This window comes from Adiantum capillus-veneris, chromosome 24, assembly GCF_014529385.1.
Source record: "Adiantum capillus-veneris isolate H3 chromosome 24, ASM1452938v2, whole genome shotgun sequence".
Taxonomy (NCBI): domain Eukaryota; kingdom Viridiplantae; phylum Streptophyta; class Polypodiopsida; order Polypodiales; family Pteridaceae; genus Adiantum; species Adiantum capillus-veneris.
This window is the reverse complement of record NC_140954.1, coordinates 69,699,155-69,722,407: the sequence shown is the minus strand read 5'-3', so window position 1 is coordinate 69,722,407 and position 23,253 is coordinate 69,699,155.

Genomic DNA, 23,253 nt, shown 5'->3' with positions numbered 1-23,253 from the left:
CTCTATTGTATCCCTTATTGTAACTCGTGTTGTAATCTTTCATAATAATGGAGAGCCAACGCCAAATGTCTGGAGATCCTCTTTTCTTTAGAGAGCCTGGAGAGGATGCAGAATTATTTTTAGCAAATTTCAAGATGTCTTGCCGTATCAAGAGGATAGTAACTGATCAAGAACGTGTAGAAATGTTTGAGGTGGTCCTTAGGAAAGATGCTAGTACTTGGTTTGACTCTTTGCCTGAGGAAGTTAAGGGGAATTACACAGAAGTTTTGAATCGTTTTAAGAGATACTTCTTTGATCCCCAAAACACTCAAAAACTATGGCAAGACATTGTTTCTCATAAGCAAAAAGACTTAGATGACTACTACTTGTACAAGCAAGAGTTTCTATGTCTTTGGGCTCTATGGATACGAAATGTTGCTAACCCTGGTGATGGTGCAGAATCTTTAAAGAAGGAGAGGTTCATAGCCGGACTCTTTCCTGACCTTAAGGTAAAAGTTGAGGCGGGTGCACCTGCTACTTTTGATGCAGCGGAAACTAGGGCTGCTGAGAAGTATAGGAAACTCAAGTGCTTAAGGGGAGAGGTTCCAATAGAAGGTCTTAGACCCAAAGGTAAGTCACAAGCATCAACATCTAGGGAGCTTCCTGAGGTAACGTTTGAAGTGATTGAGAAGTTAAATGAATCTTTAAGCAGCCTGTCAATTCACCTTGCACAAGCTATAGGTCCAAAGGGACAAGCAAAGAAGTCAGAAGAGAGAGAGCCACGAACTAGGAGAGTCTTGCAATGTTGGAATTGCGGTGAGTCTGGACATGGGATGTATAATTGTCCTTGGCCCCGTGGGGAGCCAAGGAGACCTAACTTGAATTACCCAGTGATGAATGCAGGTGAAGGAACTAGTCAGCAACCACGGCTTATACAAAGGACAAATGGAGCAAGACCACCTCCACAAGGAGTGGAAGGAGTTCCACCTTTGCAAGACCCAAACATGCATGTGGTAGAGGTGACAAATTCAAGAGAGGTTGACATGGAAGCAAATGGCATTAAGCGTGGCCAAGGGAAAGTTAAGGAGAAAGAAGGAGTTACATCACAAAGTGACCATGGACGAGAAAAGAAGGCAAAGGAGACCAAGGAGGCTAAGAGGACTCGACGTCGTATCAACCTCCAAGACTTCCCTCTTGGACATGGAATGGCTCCATACAACCTGTTGGAAGACATGAGAGGTAAGGGTCCTGATATCTCATGGCCTCAATTTCTTGCATTATTTCCATAAGTTAGGAGGGATTTAACAAGGGCAATTAGCACTAGGAGAAAGGTGAAAGAGAGTGTGCCTGTTGTAAAAATTGCACAAGCTGAAATGAATGAGGACATTACACCTGTGCTAGATTGTTACATAAAAGGGAGATTGGTTAGGAAAGGTCTAGTGGATGGGGGTGCACAAATTTGCATCATGACAGAGGGACTCATGCAAAAACTAGGCATGCACATCCATGAGACACCTGAAATTAAGGTCAAGATGGCAAACAATAGCAAGGCTAGGTGCGTAGGCATTTGTAAAAATGTTTTTGTGAAGGCCTTTGGCATTAAGAAGGCAGTGGATTTCTATGTCATGTCTACCAAAGGAAATGGTTACCCATTTATCCTAGGGACACCATGGCTAATGAAAATGCGAGCTTTGCAGGATTGGGAGAGTGGAAAGCTAATTTGCAGGAACGACAATCATAAGAAGGTTGTCTTTGACATGAAGGAGCAACGCCAAGAGGAGCTCCATGAAGAATCACCTCAAAATGAGACGGAAGAAGGTTGGACCGATAGCACTTCAGAAGAAGAAAGTAGCGGCAGCATTACTGAAGAGGAGTCTTCCATCGAAGTCATGGGGGTAAGGTTTAAGCCAAGCAACCAAGAGACCTCTTGTCAAGGCTTGGAGGAGGTAGGTCCTCAAGAGAATGAAGGTGTTCAAGATGAAGGGATGCTGGAAGGTATGCTATCAACAACACTTACAAAGGATGAAAGAGAGGAGTTCAAATGTGTGCTAAGGAAGTTTCCTAGGCTTTTTGCTAAAGACTACACTGACATGCGTGGGGTAGATGTTGTTCAACACAAGATTGAGTTAAAGCCTGTGGCCACACCTAAAGCTCAGAAGCTACGAAGGCTAGGAGTTATAAAGGAGCAGGCTCTACTCAAGGAGGTAAGAAAGCTTCTAGCAGTAGGTTTCATTTATCCAGTGGAGAATTCAGAGTGGGTCTCTCCTGTTGTTGTCACTCCTAAGAGAAATGGCAAGTGGAGGGTGTGTGTGGATTACCGTCCCCTCAATGAGGCAACAAAAAGAGATCACTTTCCCCTCCCATTCCAGGATGAGATACTAAATGAGGTAGCTAGCCGGTCATGAGAAGTACACTGTGTGCGATGGTTACTCAGGTTACTTTCAAATAGGGATTGCATTGGAGGATCAATTGAAAACAACCTTTATCACTCCTTGGGGTTGTTATGCTTTTAGAGTCATGCCATTTGGTCTGACAAATGCTCCTGCAACATTCCAACGTTTCATGAATATAGTGTTTCAAGCATTCTTTGGAAAGTCAATTAGGGTGTTCATTGATGATTTCTGTATTTATAGCTCAAAATCATTGCATCTACAAAGGGTAGAAGAAGGTTTAAAGAAGCTCTACGACATGGGAGGTCAACTCAACCCCGACAAGTGCCATATAGGTGAGGATGAAGTAATCTTGCTTGGTCATAAAGTTTCTTACAAAGGCATTGAAGTGGATCCTTCAAAGGCATCAAGAAGGCAAGCATGTATCTCTTCCTAGAAGGCTCCCTCTATCAAGAAGGAAGGATAAAGTGTGCAGAAGAGTACCAACTATCGCGGAAATTCCAGCCATTCTAAAAGGTTTGCATGAAGAGGCATGTGGTGGTCATTTTTCCCAAGAATTAACTGTGAAGAAGATTTTGCTTGCGGGGTATGTTTGGCCAAGTCTGCATGTGGATGTCCAACATTGGTGTAAAAGTTGTCACAATTGTCAGGTAAATGGGAATAGAAGATTGATTTATGGTCCAAGGCAAATCGTGCTTGCAAATGGACCCTTTGAAAAGTGGGGCATTGATGCTATGGGTCCTCTGCCTAGGACAAAAAATGGTAAACTCTACATTCTAGTGGCTGTAGACTATATGACTAGGTGGGTGGAAGCACAAAGTGTGGCAAAGGTAAATGAGAGGACAGTGAGCAAATTCGTCTACACTCACATTTGTTGTAGATTTGGCACACCTTTGGAGATTGTTTCTGATAATGGTCCAGGGTTTAGAAAGGGATTGCTCACAGAAGTCTGTGAAGAACTTCACATTCTACATCGTCACAGTACACCCTACTATCCCCAATCAAATCGTTTGGTAGAAAAAGCTAATGGTGTCATTGCAGGCATCATTAGAAAGATGGTGAAAAACAAGACAAAGTTGTGGGATGACTTCTTGGATGGTGCCTTGTGGGCGTATCGAACCACATATAGGGAAGCCACGGAGTTCACACCATTTCACTTGGTCTATGGTCAAGAGGCTTTACAGCCAATTGAGATAAACATTCCAACAATGCGACTTCATGGCAAATCAGCACAAGATGATCAAGAAGCATGGATGGATCGACTTCTTACCTTAGCTGAGCTTGAGTGGAAAAGAGAAGCAGCATACGAGTGCTATAAGAGGAAAGCCACACAGACAAAGGAGAAGCTTGACAAGAAACTGAAGGACAAAGGCATCAATGAAGGAGATCTTGTGCTAAGGTATGACAATCGACTCGATAATCGTTTTGATGCCAAATTTGAAACAAGATGGCAGGGGCCATACATAGTCAAGAAGGCTTTCAATTCAAGTTACTATCAACTTATGGACTTGAATGGGAAAGAGCACTCCAGGAAGTTAAACGGCTATCGCTTGAAGCCTTACTTGAGTCGCCTTCTACCAAAGGATCTACCAGAGCAAAAGGCAACTATCTCATGTAAGTATTGTTCCATGAAGCATGAGTGTAGCACAAACCAAAATTCCAAGGGGCCAAACAATGAAGATCACTCTGAAGCACTCTCTTTGGAAAAGATTCTTTATGATGGTATATGAATATACCATCATCCTGGGGGAGGGCTAATGATAGCCGTTTTTCGGCTCTCTGTAATTACCATAGTGAGTTATCTCACCCTATCAAATCACTCAAACACTGTGGTTACCCTCACCCTTTCATTGTATATAGGCGCGTGTGAGTTAGGGGACTTTTCCCATATCTCCTTACTGAAATAAAAAACCCTCAATTAGCTAGTCATTGGGCTAGTTGAGCCCAAAATATTAAAAAAATAAAAAATATAAGTATATTATGGCCCATGTGTATGTAAATATTTCTTTGTATATAGGGCCTAAATAAAAGATTTTTTCATAATTATTTTGGTATTTATTTAAATATTTCTACCTATGTGTGTGTTATTTATGCTCTGTACATTGCCTCACCTTACCATTTTTCATACTCTTTATTCCATATAGAAATATTTTCATGTAAGCTTCTCTTATATTTGGTGTAACTCCACCCCAACAAAAATCCAAAAAAACTAGTTTTATTTATGTGTATATTTTTTCACTATTGTGATTTTTCCCTTCCTACATCTATTTTGTTTTTTTTCTAAAAAATTAGAACACCAAAAATATTTATCTTTTTATGGTAGCCTCATAATGAGAGAGATTTCTTTTGACCCCTTTATATTTTTTCCACTTATATTATTTATATTTGACATGTACATATTTTTTAGACCCCTCAATATTTGATTTTCTTAGTTGTACTATTCACTTATATCATGATCTCAACAATATCTTCAATTATAGACCTACCAAATAAGGTCAAGGGTAGCTGGCATGCATACATGCACTATGGAGGGCTCACTCTTGGAGGTATTCAAAAGAATCATCTAAAGAAGGACCCCACAAGGACTTTGTGCAGTGGAAAAAAACAGTCGGTTTTGCTGAATTTTTAAAGTTCACTTGCTCTCCGAATTTGAAAAGGTGATACAAACAAAAGTTGTAGCTCGTGGGCTGAACTTTTGCCTCAAATGTTTTCATATTTTTTTGAGCTACGAGCTGTGAGCTATGATTTTATTAGTGGACCCCAGTTTTCCCATGCTATGCAGCCACACTCTCTCTTCCACTTTATCATTTTCCTCTTTCACACACACTTCTCCACTCATCATCCCCACCTCTCTCACCACTCCTCTCTGCACCCTACTCACCTTCTCCTCAACCTTGAAGAATAAGAGAAACCATGGTGAACTCATACCTCCCACACACAATTCCATTCCAAAATTGACCACCTAGTCTCATTTTTCCTCCTCCAAATTACCCATATCTATCAAAAAACCACAAAATTCAGCCTCTTCTCTTAAAAGACAGCATCATGGTGGTTGATTACTCAGCTTCAATTACCTTGTCTCTCAAGGAAGGTCAAGAGTGGAGAAAAAATGTACCGTCAAAGCTAGTGGACCGTCAACAAGCGTCAAAATTGGCCCTACTCAAGACACTTGGAGCATCAACCTTGTAAGAAATCCACCTTTTCTTATCTCTTAAGAGTTTTTCTTCCTTATTTGTATCCTACATGGATACTCCCATTGTAAATATCCAATTCCATTTGTAAATTAATACTAACTCTACTAACACTAACCCACTATAAAAAGTCCTATCACCTCCATTTCTCTCCTCTCTCTTTCCCCACCAACTTCTTGATAATTCCAAGCAAAAGAAATTAGGTAAATTGCTGAAAATCTAACCCAACCATGGTTAGAGGAGTAACCCTAGCCTTCAAAATTGCTATAAAAGGAGGGTGTAGCTAGCACAAAAAAGGAGAAGAAAGAGCACTATGCTATAGCTTGAGAAGCCAAGCTCAACCTCTTGAGAAGGAGCTCTTGAGTGGAATCTCATTGGCATTAGGCATATGTATGTGTTGTATTAGGGGTGATTAGCAAGGTAACTCTATGCCATTGTAAGAGAGAGTGATCATTCAATTGAGAGTAGGAAATCTATCATTTCTCCTACTAGTGTAAGCCCAACATTTGCTGAATCAAGGAGGGTGAATTTGGACTAAGCATGGATACCTTGTCTCGCTTCCAACGTGAAGTCATGGACAATAATGAGGTGTAAGTGTCTTGGTGTTTTATTCAAGTTCTTGATAGCTTGTCTCCGGGTATTGTTATCAATTTAGACATAAATCCCACATGCTGTAAGAGGGCGACAGGGTGGAGAGGACTCCCTTGGCCTTAAGACAGTGATTGGGGTGGCTTTTTTCTTGTGATGTGTTGTGGTGTAATTTACTCAGGCTATGTTGAACAAATACTAATCTCACTTTGATTGGTCATGACAGATTTGTAAGAAGGCATTAGTGCAACAAGCACCCCCTTCCCCCTTCTCTCTCTTTCTTACATATATATATTTATGTTTGCTTGATCATTAACGATACACTTCAAAGCAGCCCAAGCACCATCTCTCTCTCTCTCTCTCTCTCTCTCTCTCTCTCTCTCTCTCTCTCTCTCTCTCGTGTTTTAGTGTGTGAGAGTGTTCCATTGGTGTTAGGGTTAGTGTAAATTCCTTGCTTGTTTGTGGGTTGCTCTAACGATTCTCCTCTTTTGCGTCCTAGTTCGCTCTTAAACTAGGTGGTGCCCCTTGTGTAGTTGGGATTTGGCTGTGGGTTTGTTGTTTTGGTTTGTGTTGTGTTGTGCCCCAGACCCATTGAGCAGTACGGGAGCCTTGAAGGGTGTCTAGAGGTTGCTCTTCTTGTTGCCCGCCCTGGACCGCTTCAGTGCCAATGTTGGCGGATACGCCCCGACGGACGTCAGCATGGCGAGAACTCACCTAACAAGATTTGTCAGCTAAGGACGAAGCTCGACCCATAGGCACGTGGAAGCAAGCATAGGGGGTCAACCTACACTCGACCGACTATTGACTACTTCCTACAGAGGTCTCTACCCAATGTCTAAGTTACAGCCTTCAAGAGTACACAAGAGGAGATTTCCTACAACGCTTTCAAGAGCCAAATACCCATCAAACGTTCTCAAAACGCTACGAAACTTGAGGGAAATCCTCTTAATGCCAATAGGTCGCTCTCCCTAAGGTCCGTGACCCAAAACCCCAACCCTAAACACCCGGTGCAGAATCTCGTAGGATGTCTGGTCAAAATTTACACATCGACGTTTTCTAAAACTAACATGCCTAATGTGTAGCTTATCTCGATTCAGACGCGTGGATATGCTGCAATAAGAAAACAGACACCAGAAACTGAACGAAACCCTAGATAAGGCTCGTGGGTCTATCTCGCAGAAACGGGACGTACGCGTGCAATGATGAGCTTGGCGCGTAGCTCTCTTTGGCGGCAAGGAGCTCCACTTCTCGGTTCTTCAAATGGATCACCGAGGCGCGCGTAGCGAAGCTCTGAACTCTCACTCTCTCTCTTACACATAGTACACTCAACTCACACAGACAAACTTATGAAAATGACAAAAGGTCTTTTGCATTAAGGTCAAAAGTGGTATAAATACCTTACAATCTCAAACCCTAATGTTCCAGTTTAACCATTTACTAAGTCTAAATGTCAAAAATGGGATACAATTTGGAAGCTTCTGCAAGCCCCACTATTTACAAAGGTGAAATGACGATTTCTTCTCAATTAAGGAATGATCACAAAGAAAATTAGTATCCCGTCGGGCAATCATCCTCAGTTGAGTGTGTCCAGCCGCTAACAGGGTCATATAAAGTGCATTTACCCCTAGTAAGCCTGGCTCTAGCCAACTTATGACAGTATGATGTAGTATGCATCCACCCTTGAGGTAATGGCTGATTACCTCTTTATGCAGGCTTTGAATTGGAGTTTAGCCATCTCTTTGAGCTAGGGTTCAATTGCTACTTTGTTGGATACGTCCTTCTCATAGATCTTCAAAGCTTTCACTATCTGTTGGAGAAGTTGGTTTGCAATTTTGATGAGGCGCCTGAGATGCACCTTCCACTGACCCATCTTTAAGTGAAAAATCTTAAGATCTGCAATCAACTCTTTGACTTGACTCTTCTTCAGTGCATTCTGTAGTGCCTAGTTCTAGGCCAACCAGTCTGTAGTAGCTTCCTCATACCATACCTTGAGCCCATCCACTATTGAGATGTAATGTTGCTGATATGTTGGCTCATTGTGTGGACGATAAAGTGCTAGAAAGAAGCGAGATAGCTTTTCTTCTAGGGATGGCATATAGAAGTGTTGGGACTCTAGGGAAAATTCTAGAATGTTTATTATCATTTGTTTCTCCTGCTAGATTTTCTTCCTGGAGATCTAAACAAGATGAAATAAACTTTTTGATGCATCTCTTAGGGTCATCTTGGTTTTGGTCCTCACCTGCTAGTTGAATGATTTCTAGTAATTCTTTGACCCTTAAAACCAAAACTCCTTCGGCACTTTGCATTTGTATAAACATTTATTTGATTTGAAGGTGTATGTCCTTCATGCATTGATAGGTTGGTTTTGTGCCTAAGAGCATCTCTACCTATAAACCCAAGGACATGAGGTCGTTAGTGGTTACATCATGTATGGCTGGGTTTACAGCCTTCTCGTCAAAGGTTAGATACCGCATGTTGGAACCCTCTCCAATTTTTGGACACAACTGGGATGTGGGGGTAACTTACAAACCATCTAATTGTGATAGTTGTCCAATAATTTCCAATCACGAGCCATTCGGGTGACCCCACATACAGAGAAAACCAAACACCGAGCGAGTTTTTTCGAGCAAGCTAAAAATCCGAGCAAGACATGGCAAAATTTATCTTTCTAAGCTATTATGATAATTAAATAATCTAGCACAATATAATAAAATAAAAATTCCTTTATAAATGCATGGATGCTATTCATATCTAGCATAGCATCATCAAGGCAACAATATCTTACATCAACTTGGGATTCTTACAATTGATGCAACACTAGTATTTTAATTAACTCATACCCTAGCATGCGCGCATGCGTGTGTGTGTGTGTGTGTGTGTGTGTGTGTGTGTGTGTGTGTGTGTGTGTGTGTGTGTGTGTGTGTGTGTGTGTGTGTGTGTGTGTGTGTGTGTGTGTGTGTGTGTGTGTGTGTGTGTGTGTGTGTGTGTGTGTGTGAGAGAGAGAGAGAGAGAGAGAGAGCTTCATTCAATATTACAAAAGAGTTTACATGTACTGTGTGACTTTGGAAAACATTAGATGATGAGAGGTTGTAGAACCCAAGGTGAGCATGGGCAACATCGTTTCTCCTTAAACTTGGTCGCACCTGCAAGGGAACAAGCGAGGGACACTGCTAGAGAGAAGTTATCGATTGAAGTGGGAATCTACCTTCGACTTCCATTGGCAAGGGGCATGAGACAAATATGTTGCATGCTTTTCTTCCTAAAAACTAGCTTAATACCTTCATTTTTGAATGGCATGTGAAAAACTTGCAGGGATATGAGAAGCTAGGGATTCCATTATTTATGGCGAATTCAAGTCCTCCTTCCCCTTGGTATCCTTAGGTGCAACCTGGCTCTAAAAGATTTATATTTAAAGTAGCTCTTGTAGCGTAATTCTACAAGAAATCTTTCTATGTTTAATGTTAAAGAAATTTCCTCTTGAAAGGGCTCAGGAAGGTATGCTCTAGGAAGCTCTCTCTCTCTCTCTCTCTCTCTCTCTCTCTCTCTCTCTCTCTCTCTCTCTCTCTCTCTCTCTCTCTCTCTCTCTCTCTCTCTCTCTCTCTCTCTCTCTCTCTCTCTCTCTCTCTCTCTCTCTCTCTCTCTCTCTCTCTCTCTCTCTCTCTCTCTCTCTCTCTGTGTGTGTGTGGATGACTCTATGGCATTAAAACTTATGTTCTTCTTCTCCTCTTGGTGAGTATCGAGAGAGGTCTTGAGTTCAACTCTCCTCATTGGATAGATCTTTAAGGTTTCTTGGGATAGTTTCCTACGAAGTTAAAATCTTCTTCTTCTTCTCTCTATAAGTGGTATTAAAAAACTGCCCAAAAAGATACGTGCCAACGAGCCTGTTGTAAGCCGTTTTTGAACTACCCTCTCTCTCTCTCTCTCTCTCTCTCTCTCTCTCTCTCTCTCTCTCTCTCTCTCTCTCTCTCTCTCTCTCTCTCTCTCTCTCTCTCTCTCTCTCTCTCTCTCTCTCTCTCACACACACACACACACACACACACACATTCCCTCCAGTGTTCGGGAAAATCATTTTTTCAAACATACAAAATTCCCTTTCTTGAATGTTTCAAGAGGAAATTTTAGAAAAATAGGTTTATTTTTTGGGTCTTTACACTAATTTTCTCTATTTTGAGACGGAATTTATCCTTTTCCCCTTGCCTTCAATAAACATTTTTGAAATTGAAAATGACACGATATTAAGCTGAGAGACATTTTTCTCAAACACTGATTGCTTCTATCTCTCTCCCACCATGGATCCTCATACTTAAAATACAGTGGTCTAGGTTTGGGGCACGCTCTTTGTTCACGCTCTCTGTTCTCAAGATTCTATCTCTGCTCTCAAGATTCTATCAAGCCTCAGCTTCATAAAAGTTATCCACAACTCATACGTAGAAACGAGCTCCACTGCAGGCCGTTTCAATCACTTAATGATGCCATGAAATTTTTCCAGAAACTCGGGCTCAATCACAAGCCAAAAGTCCTGTTCCTTATTACATTGCTCTCCAAAGAGCCGCAATCACTCTTTCATAAGCTCTTGAAAACGCTCCTCCTCATCTCTTTGCATCGGGCGCACCTACTGTGATGAGAAGTATTTCTCGAACGCAAGCCATTCAATCTGTGCGGGTCGATCACGAGGTGCAAAATATGGAAGGAGATGTCCCTCCGCCCTTCACACATGTGCCCTTTGGCGTTGGCCCTCATTCGTGCTGTGCCCGGGAAATGTGTTTGCTAGGTTGAGCATGTGCATGTATATGCATGTTCTGGTGTGCCATTTTAAATGGGCTTTGCTGAATCCACACAAGGACGTGTCCATCTTCCAGTTCCCAACCCTCATGCAAGGATACCCAGCCACCATCATTCAAAAGAAGCTGCCCTTACTCCTCTCATAACTCTGACTCCTCAATAATCACGCCATGTCTGCTTAGCAGCTCAAGCAATTCACCTATTTCCATGGCCTCTCTCTCTCTCTCTCTCTCTCTCTCTCTCTCTCTCTCTCTCTCTCTCTCTCTCTCTCTCTCTCGCCGGTGCACACTATTTGGTGAATGTTGCTTTTAAGAGAGAGAGAGAGAGAGAGAGAGAGAGAGAGAGAGAGAGAGAGAGAGAGAGAGAGAGAGAGAGAGAGAGAGAGTGAAGAAGAAGAAGAAGAAGAAGAAGAATAACAAAGACAAGAGTTTTACGGTCGTAAGAAACTACCCCAAGAGATCTCAAAGATCTAGCCGACAACAAGAGTTGAATTCGAGAGTTGAGACCTATTATTCAAGAGGGAAATGGCATAACCAATCTACCACACTTGAGAGAGAGAGAGAGAGAGAGAGAGAGAGAGAGAGAGAGAGAGAGAGAGAGAGAGAGAGAGAGAGAGAGAGAGAGAGAGAGAGAGAGAGAGAGAGAGAGAGAGAGAGAGAGAGAGAGCAAGCAATGGAGATGATTATAAGCATCACAAGTAAATTGGAGGGTTGATGCACAAGTTGGAAGTTGCAAGCTAGTTGTTAAGATCAACAATGCATGCTGCAAGTTGTTGTGCAATCTCAAGAAGCAATTGGTGAGGGAGTGGGCTATCTTGCATAAGCTGGCTGCCAAGCCCAACCATGCAAGGTGCCAGTTCATTTGCAATCTTAATAGTCAATCATGGGACTTGCTGCAAGGCGACTTGTGAGTGCATCAAGAAGAACGCTATGATGCAAGGCATGAGGCTGGGGACTAGGGCCATGAGTGCATCCTCTCACAAGTTTCCTATTGAGAATACCTCCATCCTCTAATGCCTACATATTTTTGGGATGCTGCTGCTCAATATTCAACACCATTTCATTTCATAGTATCACGATATTATCTTATCTCTTGCTATAGAATAACTCATGAAATTATAAGTTTCTCTTACATGCACATGAAAGAAGCCAAACGAGGGACTTTAATGTCCTAGGAAGAATTCCAAGAGACTTGGAAGATCTATCCAATGAGTCTGGAAAAGAAGAAGGAGAAGAAGAAGAAGAAGGGAGAAGCCACTCATACATGTAGTCGTAGAAAAAGTAATTGGTGGTGCTATATTGTAAGCTTTACTATGGGACTTGGGTGACAGGCTCCTCATAATTGGTTGCATAATAGTTATTCTAACAACCCATTACCATCATGATGAGATGTCTGAGATTGCAATCATTCCACTTTGAAATTGAAAAATGTCGGTTAAAAGCATCGGCTTACTGACATTAGGCTATTGCACAGTGCAGACTCAAGGAATTCACCTTCCAAGGGCAAGCCCCTTCCTTCAAAAGAAATCAGCCTATACTCCTAGCTGCAATCCTTCATTAAAAGGCCCAAACTTTTCTTGGCTAGGTTAGAAGCATGGCTACCTCCAAACATACTAACCAAGGTCATGGGCTATGTAGGCTAGCCCTACCTTTTTGGTCCCAAATTTGAGCAAGTCTACACTCTTTTATGGGGGGATTAAACTACTCTATCGTGATGGTCTGTGGATTCAAAAAGCTTTACCTATACTAAACCTAGGCCAAAGCATTTACTTGCATATTACACTTTGTGGTTAAATAAATACTAATAGATTTGTCACATTTGGAGATTCCCATTGTTGGAGCTTTACTCCTAATTGTGCAATGTAGGCATATCATCTATACTAAATAATCATCGTTATTTGTGGCCCTTTGGATAATTTGAATATTTTGCGGTTTTAAATCAAGTATGATGCCAACTAGGGGAGAGAGAGAGAGAGAGAGAGAGAGAGAGAGAGAGAGAGAGAGAGAGAGAGAGAGAGAGAGAGAGAAGAGAGAGAGAGAGAGAGAGAGAGAGAGAGAGAGAGGTGACATGGCGATAAGGATAATGCCATCTAGCTAGCCTGCCTTACTCATGGTTTGATCTAATCTCACCATTCAAAATTATTTGGAAACCATCATGTGGTCAAAAAATAGATACTCACAAAGAAGCAAGATATAGCCTTTGACTCCATGGCAACACTACCTTCTTCATGAACCCAAAAAATAGCCTCTTCACAAACTTGATGATGCACCATCAATGTCTGTAAGGATGAGAGCAAAAATCTTGATGCTAGATTGAGCACATGGATTGGTGCAAAGCAAAGGTTGTAAATGTGAGCCTAAGGGTGCAGCAAGAAGTTTGTTAGCGTAGTCCACATAAAGTTATATGGGTATCCTTAAGAGAAAATGTTATTTCCTCTCTCAGTGCCCACCATAGGTTTTGTGATAGACTTTTCAAAGTTATTAACTAACCTTTTTGTAAGGAATCTCGAATTTTCGCTCGGTTTTTTCTTAGCTCAGAAATATGTGCTTGAAGAATGGTAAAACTCGATGTTGAGGAGAGCACTCAAACCGCACCACATAGGAAAACATGGGCCCATGTGTAGACGGCTGGCTAATCACCATGTGGGAACGTGTTCTTAGAAGATGGGCAACGAATTACTTAGTAATTACTAGAGTAATTACTACAGTAAACCCGAAGTGTATAAATAGGGCCCATTACATCATTATTGGGGGGGCAATTGTTATCACTTGTATTAGCGCTTTGGGCTATAATTGTAATTGAGCATCAGTGGCAGTGTTGTCGGCTATACTTTCTCTCTGTAATCATATTCGCTGTAATCTTGATCTGTAATCTCAATCATGGTATATATTTCAGTGATACTTACTTCTCGACTAGTCTTCTAAATCTGAATCTGAATCTGATCCTTATTCCAGTCTATAAATCTGATTCTTATTTCAGTATCCACATTTCAGTCTAGTCTCTGATTTCTGTCTAGTCTGCTGTCTGAAATCTTCCCACACTAGTAGCTGAAATCCTTCAACACTAGAATTAGCTGTCTCAAGAGATCAGCTCCAATTCCATTTTGGCGATCACGGTGGCTCGAGTTGAAGCTCGTTGACTGAAAGACTCTTCTCCCAGTTGAAGTTTCAGCAATGGCACCAAAGCCCAATCGTGGCCGGAAATCTACCAATCGTGTGGACCCCATTCATGAGGAGTCAGGAAGAGAGTCTGACCCCAAGCTAGAGAAAATGACTGACACTGAGGCTCAGGAGGAGCATAGTCAGGCTGAGGAGGCGCAGGACTCACAGCACTCCAGTCATTCTGGACGCCGACGGGCAGAACGGGAAGCACAAAAGGCAAAGAGTTCCAAGAGTTCTCAGTCTCGCCAGAGAGATGAGCATATCAAGGGCAGAAAGAGAATTCATCGTACTTCTAGCAGACAAAACAAAGAAGATACTGATACTGAGACAGAGACAGAGAATGATTGGGATGCTGACACTAACAATTGCAAGAAGGCTCCCAAGCGCCATTATCAAGCCAAGAAGAGAAGTGGTGGGATCAGCAGTCATCGCAATGATTACACATCTTCCCTGAAGATTTCCTTTCCCATATTCAAAGGAGGAAAAAAGGATGATCCAAATGTTCACATACAAGCTTTTGAGCAGTATGCTGAACTAAAAAACATTGATGAAGATGATTGGGGGGAATATTTTCCACAAACCTTGAAGGAGGCAGCAAGGAAATGGTATTACCATTACCCTGCATGCCAGTTGAGATCATATAACAAATTACTTAAGGCCTTCAGGTTGGAATATTCCGACAATCGAGGGGACAAGGATATTCTCTATGAATTGGATCAGATCAAACAGAAGAATTTGTCAGTTCACAGCTATGTAGAAAAGATAAAAGAACTGACCAGGCAGTTGCAAGAACCGCCGTCTGAGAAGAGATTGAGGGCATGGTTTCTGAATGGGTTCAGAAGCAAGAAGCTTAGGGAACAAGAAGTACCAGCCCCTACAAAAAAATTCAATGATCTGGTCCAAAGGGCATTAAAGTTGGAACAGCAGGCTAAGAAAGAAAAGAGCCACAATAAGCGAAGGACCAATAGCAGTAGTTCGGCTACTCAAGCTTCTGATTCCAGTGCAACGTCTAGCACCTCTGAGAGCAGCTCCAATGAACAGACAAAGGAGAAATCAAAGAAGGGATCATGGACCAAGAAAATTGAAGAAATGGCTAGGCAGATTGTAGAAATTAGCCACACAAGACAGCCGGTCCGAAAGATGGAGACTTGGTGTTCAAGATGTAAATCCAAGGACCACATCTCCAGTGAATGTCCACAATGTACCTACTGCAAGGCCTTTGGTCACCTATGGAATAATTGTGGCATTAGAATTCACCATTTTAAGAAAGGAAAGGATCTATCAGTGGTTGCCTACACTGAACTAGTGCAGGTAGAACCAATCAAAGTAGCTCAAGAGGAAAGACGAGGTACCAGTGGTACTGGTAAAGGACATGGCAGATACCAATCAGGAATGGGCAGAGGAAGAGGAATAGGCAACTTCCAGACCAGGAGTATGAATTGCTATACCTGTGGGAAGTATGGTCATTTTGCAGCCCAATGTCCAGATGCACCGTTAATGACTGCTACTGAGGCTAAGGCACCAGAGCCAATGCCAGTTAGGGTGGTTTCCAGGAGCAAGGGAGTAATCATTGAAGAAATTCCAGACATTTCAAAAGTACCAGTCAATCCTAGCAGCAGTAAGTGGGCTCAACAAAGAGAAGTTTGGAAGGCCAAAGGGAAAGAGAAGGTGGTAGATGAGTGGAAAGAGAAGCGGGAACTAGCAGCTAAAATCATAGACGGCTGTCCGGGATGGTGAAGTTCCACTTATTCAGGTAGACTACAAGGTCAGGAAGAAGTGGGAACCTCTCTCAAGCGTCATACTGGATGGAGGAGTAGGAGTCAACATAATGGGAGCCCATCTTCAGCAAAGAATGGGTATCACTAACATGAAACCAGCACCATTCAAAGTAAGAATGGCAGATCATCGAGTCGTACAAGCGACGGGTATGATTGAAAACATGCAGATAAGAGTTGGGAGGGAGAAATTCAAAACCAGTTTCCTAGTCTTGGATGTGCAGGGAGCATATGGAATGCTACTAGACCGCCCATGGTTAAGAACAGCACATGTTGTTCATGACTATGCAAACCAAACTTTGACCATAGAAGGGCCAACGGCAGAATCAAAATCCAGACTAACAACACCAGGAGCTGGAAAAAGGAACTGAGGCCGAAGGAGTTGTGTCAGAAATACAGAGCCAAGAAAATTGAGCGAATGCTAGCAGCTATGAACATATTTCCTTTGGTAGAAATTGATTTGAATGCAGTCCTGCTGAACAAAGAGCAAGCTGACAAGCAGAAGAGACAATTCCCTGATCAGTTTACTGAAGTCAATGCAGGGGAAATAACAGTTCAGCTAACTGGAAGAATGGAGGAATCAACTGATACTGGTATAATGGAAGAACCAGTATGTTCTGAAGAGTACCCACTGGATCAGAATAATGATTTAGAAATGAAGGGACCTTCTTGGGACTACGCTGAAGAATCGACCAAACGAAAAGGAGGCGGACCAAACTGCTTGCTTCCAGATGATCAGGAAGTAGAGGAGTGGAACCTTGGATCAGAGGAAAATCCTAGAATGATCAAAGTCAACAAACACTTGAAACCGGAAATGAAGGAAAAGGCACGAAAAATGTTCCAGAACTATTATGATGTGTTTGCCTGGGAACATACAGATTTGAAGGGAGTAGATCCTGAAGTCTGTCAGCACCGAATACCACTGAAACCGGATGCTAGATCAGTAAGATTGCAAAGATACCGCATGAACCCCAACTATGCAAAGAAGGTCAAGGAGGAGATTGATAATCTTCTCAAGGCTGGGTTCATTACGGAAGTAGCAAGCAGTGATTGGTTATTTCCCATAGTCATCGTTCCTAAAAAGAATGGGAAATTAAGAGTTTGTGTTGACTATAGGAAACTAAATGCCCAGACCATTAAGGATCCATTTCCCTTACCTTTTACTGATATGTTTCTTGATGAGATCGCAGGATATGAGATGTACATAGCTTCATGGATGGTTATAGCGACTATAACCAGTTACAGATTGCTCTTGAAGATAGGACTAAGACCACTTTCATCACTGAGTGGGGAGCATTCATGTATCTGGTGATGCCTTTTGGCCTGTGCAATGCACCAACTACTTTTCAGCGGTGTATGATGGAGATGTTTAATGAATTTCTTCATCGGTTCCTCGCCATTTTCATGGATGACTTTACTGTCTATTCAGATGAGGACCAGCACCTTTTATTCCTAGAAATGGTTTTTAAACGCTGTTAAGAGAAGAGGATTTGTTTGAATCCATTCAAATCTGTGTTTCTAGTATGGAAGGGACAGCTACTGGGACATGTGGTTTCCCGCAATGGAATAGAGATGGCCAATGACAAAATACAGTGTGTCCAGTAAGCTAAAGCACCCAGAACTGCTTCAGAGTTGAGTTCTTTCTTGGGTTATGTGAATTTCTATAGAAGATTTGTACACAAGTTTGCTGCTCAAGCAGTACCACTATATGAGCTTACAAAGAAGACCAGTAAGTTCAATTGGACTGCTGAGTGTGAGGAAAGTTTTCAGAATTTGAAAAAAAGCCATTACCAGTAAACCAGTCCTTAGGCAGCCGAATTGGGATATTATTTTTCATGTACATGTAGATGCTTCAGGATTGGCAATGGGGGCAATATTAGCTCAGTTAGATGGCAGAACAGACTATCCGGTCTATTTTGATAGTCGTAGATTCAGTCAGGCTGAATAAGGCTATACGACTACTGAAAGAAAAGCTCTCGGAATGGTTTTTAGTGCTACGAAGTTCAGGCATTACTTGTTGGGAAAATTATTCCATTTTTATGTGGATCATCAAGCTCTTCTGTTTCTGATTAACAAAGTAATTATTCAAGGCAGGCTGATAAGATAGATGATGTTCCTTATGGAATTTGAATTCAGAATTTTCCATAAGCCTGGCCGAAACCACTGTGGAGCTGACTTTCTTTCCAGAAGTACGGAGGGATATTCAAAATCACCTCTGAGAGATGAGCCAGTGGATGCTGAGTTATTTCAGTTAGAAGCAGAAGAATCAGTGGATCCTGAATGGTATGATATTTATCAATTCCTTTCCCAAGGTGCCTTTCCAGAGGATTGGAAACAAAATCAGAAGAAAGCTCTGATTATAAAAAGCCTAAAATTTACCATCATCGGAGGGGTACTTTATCGACTAGGTGTGGATGGTACTTCGACGATGTGTCCCTATGGAAGGAAGAATGCAAGTGATTTTAGAAGCACATAATGGTGAGTCTGGTGGACACTTTTCCACGAAGTAACCTACAAGAAGATTCTACAAGCAGGTCTGTGGTGGCAAACACTGATTGCTAATGTCAGAAGTTTTTGTAAGACTTGTGACATATGCCAAAGAATGGGCCGACCAACAACTGCACATATGACTCCATTAATGCCAATACAACCATTAGGAGTATTCATGAAATGGGGGTTGGATTTTATGGGACCTTTTAAGAAAGTGACTCCCAGGAAGAACAAGTACATTGTGATGGCTACTTGTTATGTTACCAAGTGGGTTGAAGCTAAGGCTCTTCCTAACAACACAGCCAAGTCAGCTGCAAGGTTTCTGTTTGAGAATATTGTCTGCCGATATGGATGTCCAGTAGAGATTGTAACTGATCAAGGCACACATTTTATCAATGATATTATGGAAATCCTATTGGATATGATTTCAGCCAAGCATCGAAAATCTACTCCTTACTATCCTTGATGCAATGGACAGGCTGAAAGTAGCAACAAGACAATAAAGACTATTCTCACTAAGGTGGTGCAAAAGAAACCAGACCAGTGGGATTTAAAGCTTCAGACTGCTCTATGGGCTTATAGGACAGCTTATAAGGTAACTACTGGAATGACACCATTCAGAATGGTGTATGGTACTGAAGTTGTGGTTCCTATGAAGTTTGTCATCCCCAGTCTGAGAATGGCTGCGAAGTATGGATTAGACTTCAACCATAATCTTAAGAAAAGGCTGTATGAACTGATGCAGTTAGATGAACTCAGCCAAAGAGCTATATTGGAACAGGAGATTGTTCAACAAAGAAGGAAACACTGGCATGATCGCCGAATTAAAGTTCGAGAATTCCAGAAAGGAGACTTAGTGCTTCTCTATCAGTCTAGATTGGGTCCAAAGAAGCCGAATTTGAAGATTTCCTGGAAGGACCTTTTGAGGTCGATTGGGTCTTCTCCAATGGCACAGTCAGATTGAAATATTTATCTGGACTGATGTTGCCGGGAGTATATAATGAAGCAAAGATCCAACTTTATTATTCAGAGACCAGAGAAACTAGGTTGGAACAAGGTACTAAGGAACTGGAGGTTGTTGATCAAGAGATACTGGAATCAGACGTTTTTGGTCTTTTCCATGTGCAACCAGTTCCAGCTTCAGAACCAGTACCAAAAGAACCAGATTAGGCTGACCTAAGAACCAGTACCAGTATGGTCCAGCCAGAGTGGGAATCAATTCAGAACCAGTATGGACACACTTTCCAATTTTTAAGTGGCCAACGGTCAAGTGGTATGCCAGTGGTAATTATTACAAGGATGGGTCGCAGTCTTGTCCAATGCATGTTTGCCACGACAGCAACGGCGCACACAAGTCTAGGAGCGGCGAGTGGTGGAGCTTTTATGGCACGAACACGTATAACAGTCAGGAGAGTTAGCATTTTTCCTCATAAATCTCCTGCGCGACGCTTTCCTCCTGTCAAGCATTCGCCATCGTCGAGCTCCGAGGTTTCTTCACTACAGCCGCAAACTTTGACCTCTGACAAGACAGCTGACTGCCAGACAGTCTTACCAGCGACACCAGGAAACGGCTTTGACACAAGTAAGTCATCTTCTCCTTCGCCTGTTTCATCGTCATCAACCTCACAGTGTATGGGTAGAAGGAAACGCTCAGAAAAGATGCAGGAAACTCTTGAGGAAACCCAGGCTATAGTTGCTGAAGCAAAGGCAAAAGGAAGACGGTCCAATGGAAGGATACTGGGTAGTTCCATCTCAGAATTTAGTGGCGACTTTTCTTCTCAGCAGGCAGGGAGAGATGATAGCTCTACCTTGGCCTGATAACAGCTCCACCTTGGCCTGGTGAGAGCTTCACCTTGGCCTTTTCCACTGCCTCCTGCAATCCTTGGTCCTTCTTGAACTCCTGCTCCCCAACATCAGAACCAGATAAGGGATTTTTCAGTTCCACACCAGAACCAGACGATGGATTTTTCAATCTCACATCAGAATCAGACGGGAATTTTTCAGAAATTTTGGAATCTTGCCAAAATTCAAGAAAGATGGGAAGGATGTAGACGGCTGGATAATCACCATGTGGGAACATGTTCTTAGAAGATGAGCAGCAAATTACTTAGTAATTACTAGAGTAATTACTACAGTAAACTCGAAGTGTATAAATAGGGCCCATTACATCATTATCGGGGGGCCAATTGTTATCACTTGTATCATTAGGGGAATTTTGAGGTCATTTTTGTGCCTTTTAGTGTGTAGAGAGAGAGTGGTCTCAACCAATGGTTGAAGAGCTTCTGTTACGGAACCTCTATTTTTGAAAAATCACAAAAAAAGCAAATATTCTATCTTTACCGCAACTTTGAGCTGGTAAATAGCAATGTAAACAAGTAAAAGTGCAAAGGCATTCAATAGTTGTCGCTTTTAGAAATACGTACTTCTCATATTATATTGTTTTCATTTTGCACGTCGCCATCATAAAACAACGTTTGTATTCTATCTCATGATCTTTTCTAGATTTGAACCGTTTTTTGCACATTCTGCTTATTCTTCTCTTGAACTCAGACTAGACTTCTCTGCTCATTTCTTTTTTCACCATGGAATCTTCATCACGATCAAAACGACCAAGAACTTCCATTGAAGCCATTGTCACTTACAACATGACTGATCAAAATGGACAATGGATTCCAATAACTATACACAAAGGAACGTGGATACTGATGCAACAGAGCAAGAGAATAAAGTCTTCCACCAAAAACTCTTTCTTGGCGGGATGGAAGGGTATTGTTAAAGATTTCAGCTTTGGCGACAACAAAAAATCAATCAAAAAGGTGCTGGTGCAGCATGTGTACATGCATAAAGATCTGCATATTGACTCAGAGAGTTCTGCTTTGCCATTACATAGACCAAATTGTAAGTCTCTTAACTTAAATCCTTATTTGTAATGCATGTTGTATAAGGTTATTTGTTGTACAGATTTGTATCCTTCAAACATTATGGAATGGCAGCCAGTAGAATGTGTTATAAATATTCTGGATGTGTGTCATGGATCAATTGGTGAAGAAATATACAAGGGAAGGACTAAGGGTTCACTGGCAAAGAATGGAATATTCTTCTTTGACCATTATTATGTTCCACCTAGAAGGACTGGAGAACTTGGAGCCACAACCAAGCTAGACTTGCCTGATTTCAAAAGTGGAGAATGGTCACTCCCTAGCTCAAATACAAGTGAGGGCTACAGGTGCAAAGTGTTTTGTGAGATTCAAAAGTGTTTGAAAGCAAACATAGCAAGAAAACATAGTAGAATTTCTATATTCATGCCCATTACAGTTTTTGTAGACTTCTTCTCTACTGCTGAAGTCACTAACAATCTAGAACTTGGTTCTTGCTTGATAATGGGATTTCTCCATGCCTTGTGTAGACCATATGGACAGGGAGCCCCATCTCTTTACAAACCAGGGAGTGTGATTGTAAATTATATGCTGGCAAAGTAAAAGTGTGCCAATAATTAGTAAGTATGAGATTAATCATATGCTGCCAAACTAAAAGTATGTACATATTAAAAAGGTAAGAAAATAAATAAAAAACTTACCATGTAATGTGTGAATTCCTCATCCCAAGCATCTTTCATTGCACTTCTGAAGTTGTTGAGCACTTTCTTGAAATTTGGTAGATCATTTTTGCCCCAGGATGTCTTATCACAGTAGGAAAATACTTTGTCTAGTGATTCCCATACCTCTGCTTTTTTATTTCTTGATGTACCTTCAAGACCATGATCTTTGATGGCGTTGTGGAGAGATTTCCACTGGTTATACTTCACATTGGATGAACCCTTCTTGGCATTTACCTTTTCTAGTTTGCCTTGAAACCCTAGGAAATCTCTGGCCTTCACACCACCAACAGAGACCTTTCTAGGCACATTGTTTCCATTTGAAGACCTCTTCAGGTCTGTTTCAATCTTAACCTTACCACTGTGAAGGCCAATTTCTGATAAAACCCTTTCAATACATTTGATTGCAGCATCTCTAGCTGCTTTTGGCTGTAACTTCCAGGCAAACCCCACATACAGATGTGCAATTTTCTCCACAATTCTACAAAGAGCATGCTGAGTGCATATGTGGGCATTAGCAAGTGGAATATTTAAAACTGCTTTGAAGTTTGGATCTTGAGTATGCCTATTGGGTGCTTTGTTCCAATTTGTAGGATTACATTCTTTTGCTGATGCCATACAATACAGACAAGGGCTCTTTGCCATAGCTCCTTTGGAGACATTGTACATACACTTAAGGATTTTAAGGTCTCCTCCCATGTGCCATTCCACCCTGTAACTTCCAAACCCTTCAACTTCAAGCTCTTCCCCTAATTCTTGTGCATTAATGACTTCGGGTATTGTTGTTTGATAGAAAACCCAATCCAGAACATCAAATTCTTCACTCTCTACTTCAAAAGCACCTAGCCACCAGAAATTCTTCTCCGATTGCATGTTGAAGTACTTGGTATCCTTCGGTTTCAATGCTCTTTTCATTAAAGTTATGGAAATCCTCTCAATTTTTTCTATTCTTAACAATCTCGCATTCATCAAGCTTTATCACAAAACTGACAACACCATTTGCTTCTGTATGCTCCAGCTCATAGAATCTGATCATCTCCTTCTGAAGTGTCTTCAAGTCAAGGAAAATATTATTGAACTTGTCAAATTGAAGATCCCTCTTTTTACCATGATAGGTACCATGAATGTGGTGAGGCTCACCCAACATCTCCATTATCCTCTCATTGATCGTTTTCCTTGCCTGCTGCACAATGGATGGCTTTGGAAGCAAAGAGGACCTGACTTTACATTGCTTTAACCTTGACTTCATATTTTTGAACAGCTTGCTATAACCATCTCTGCTAATGCCTACCTTAAACATAG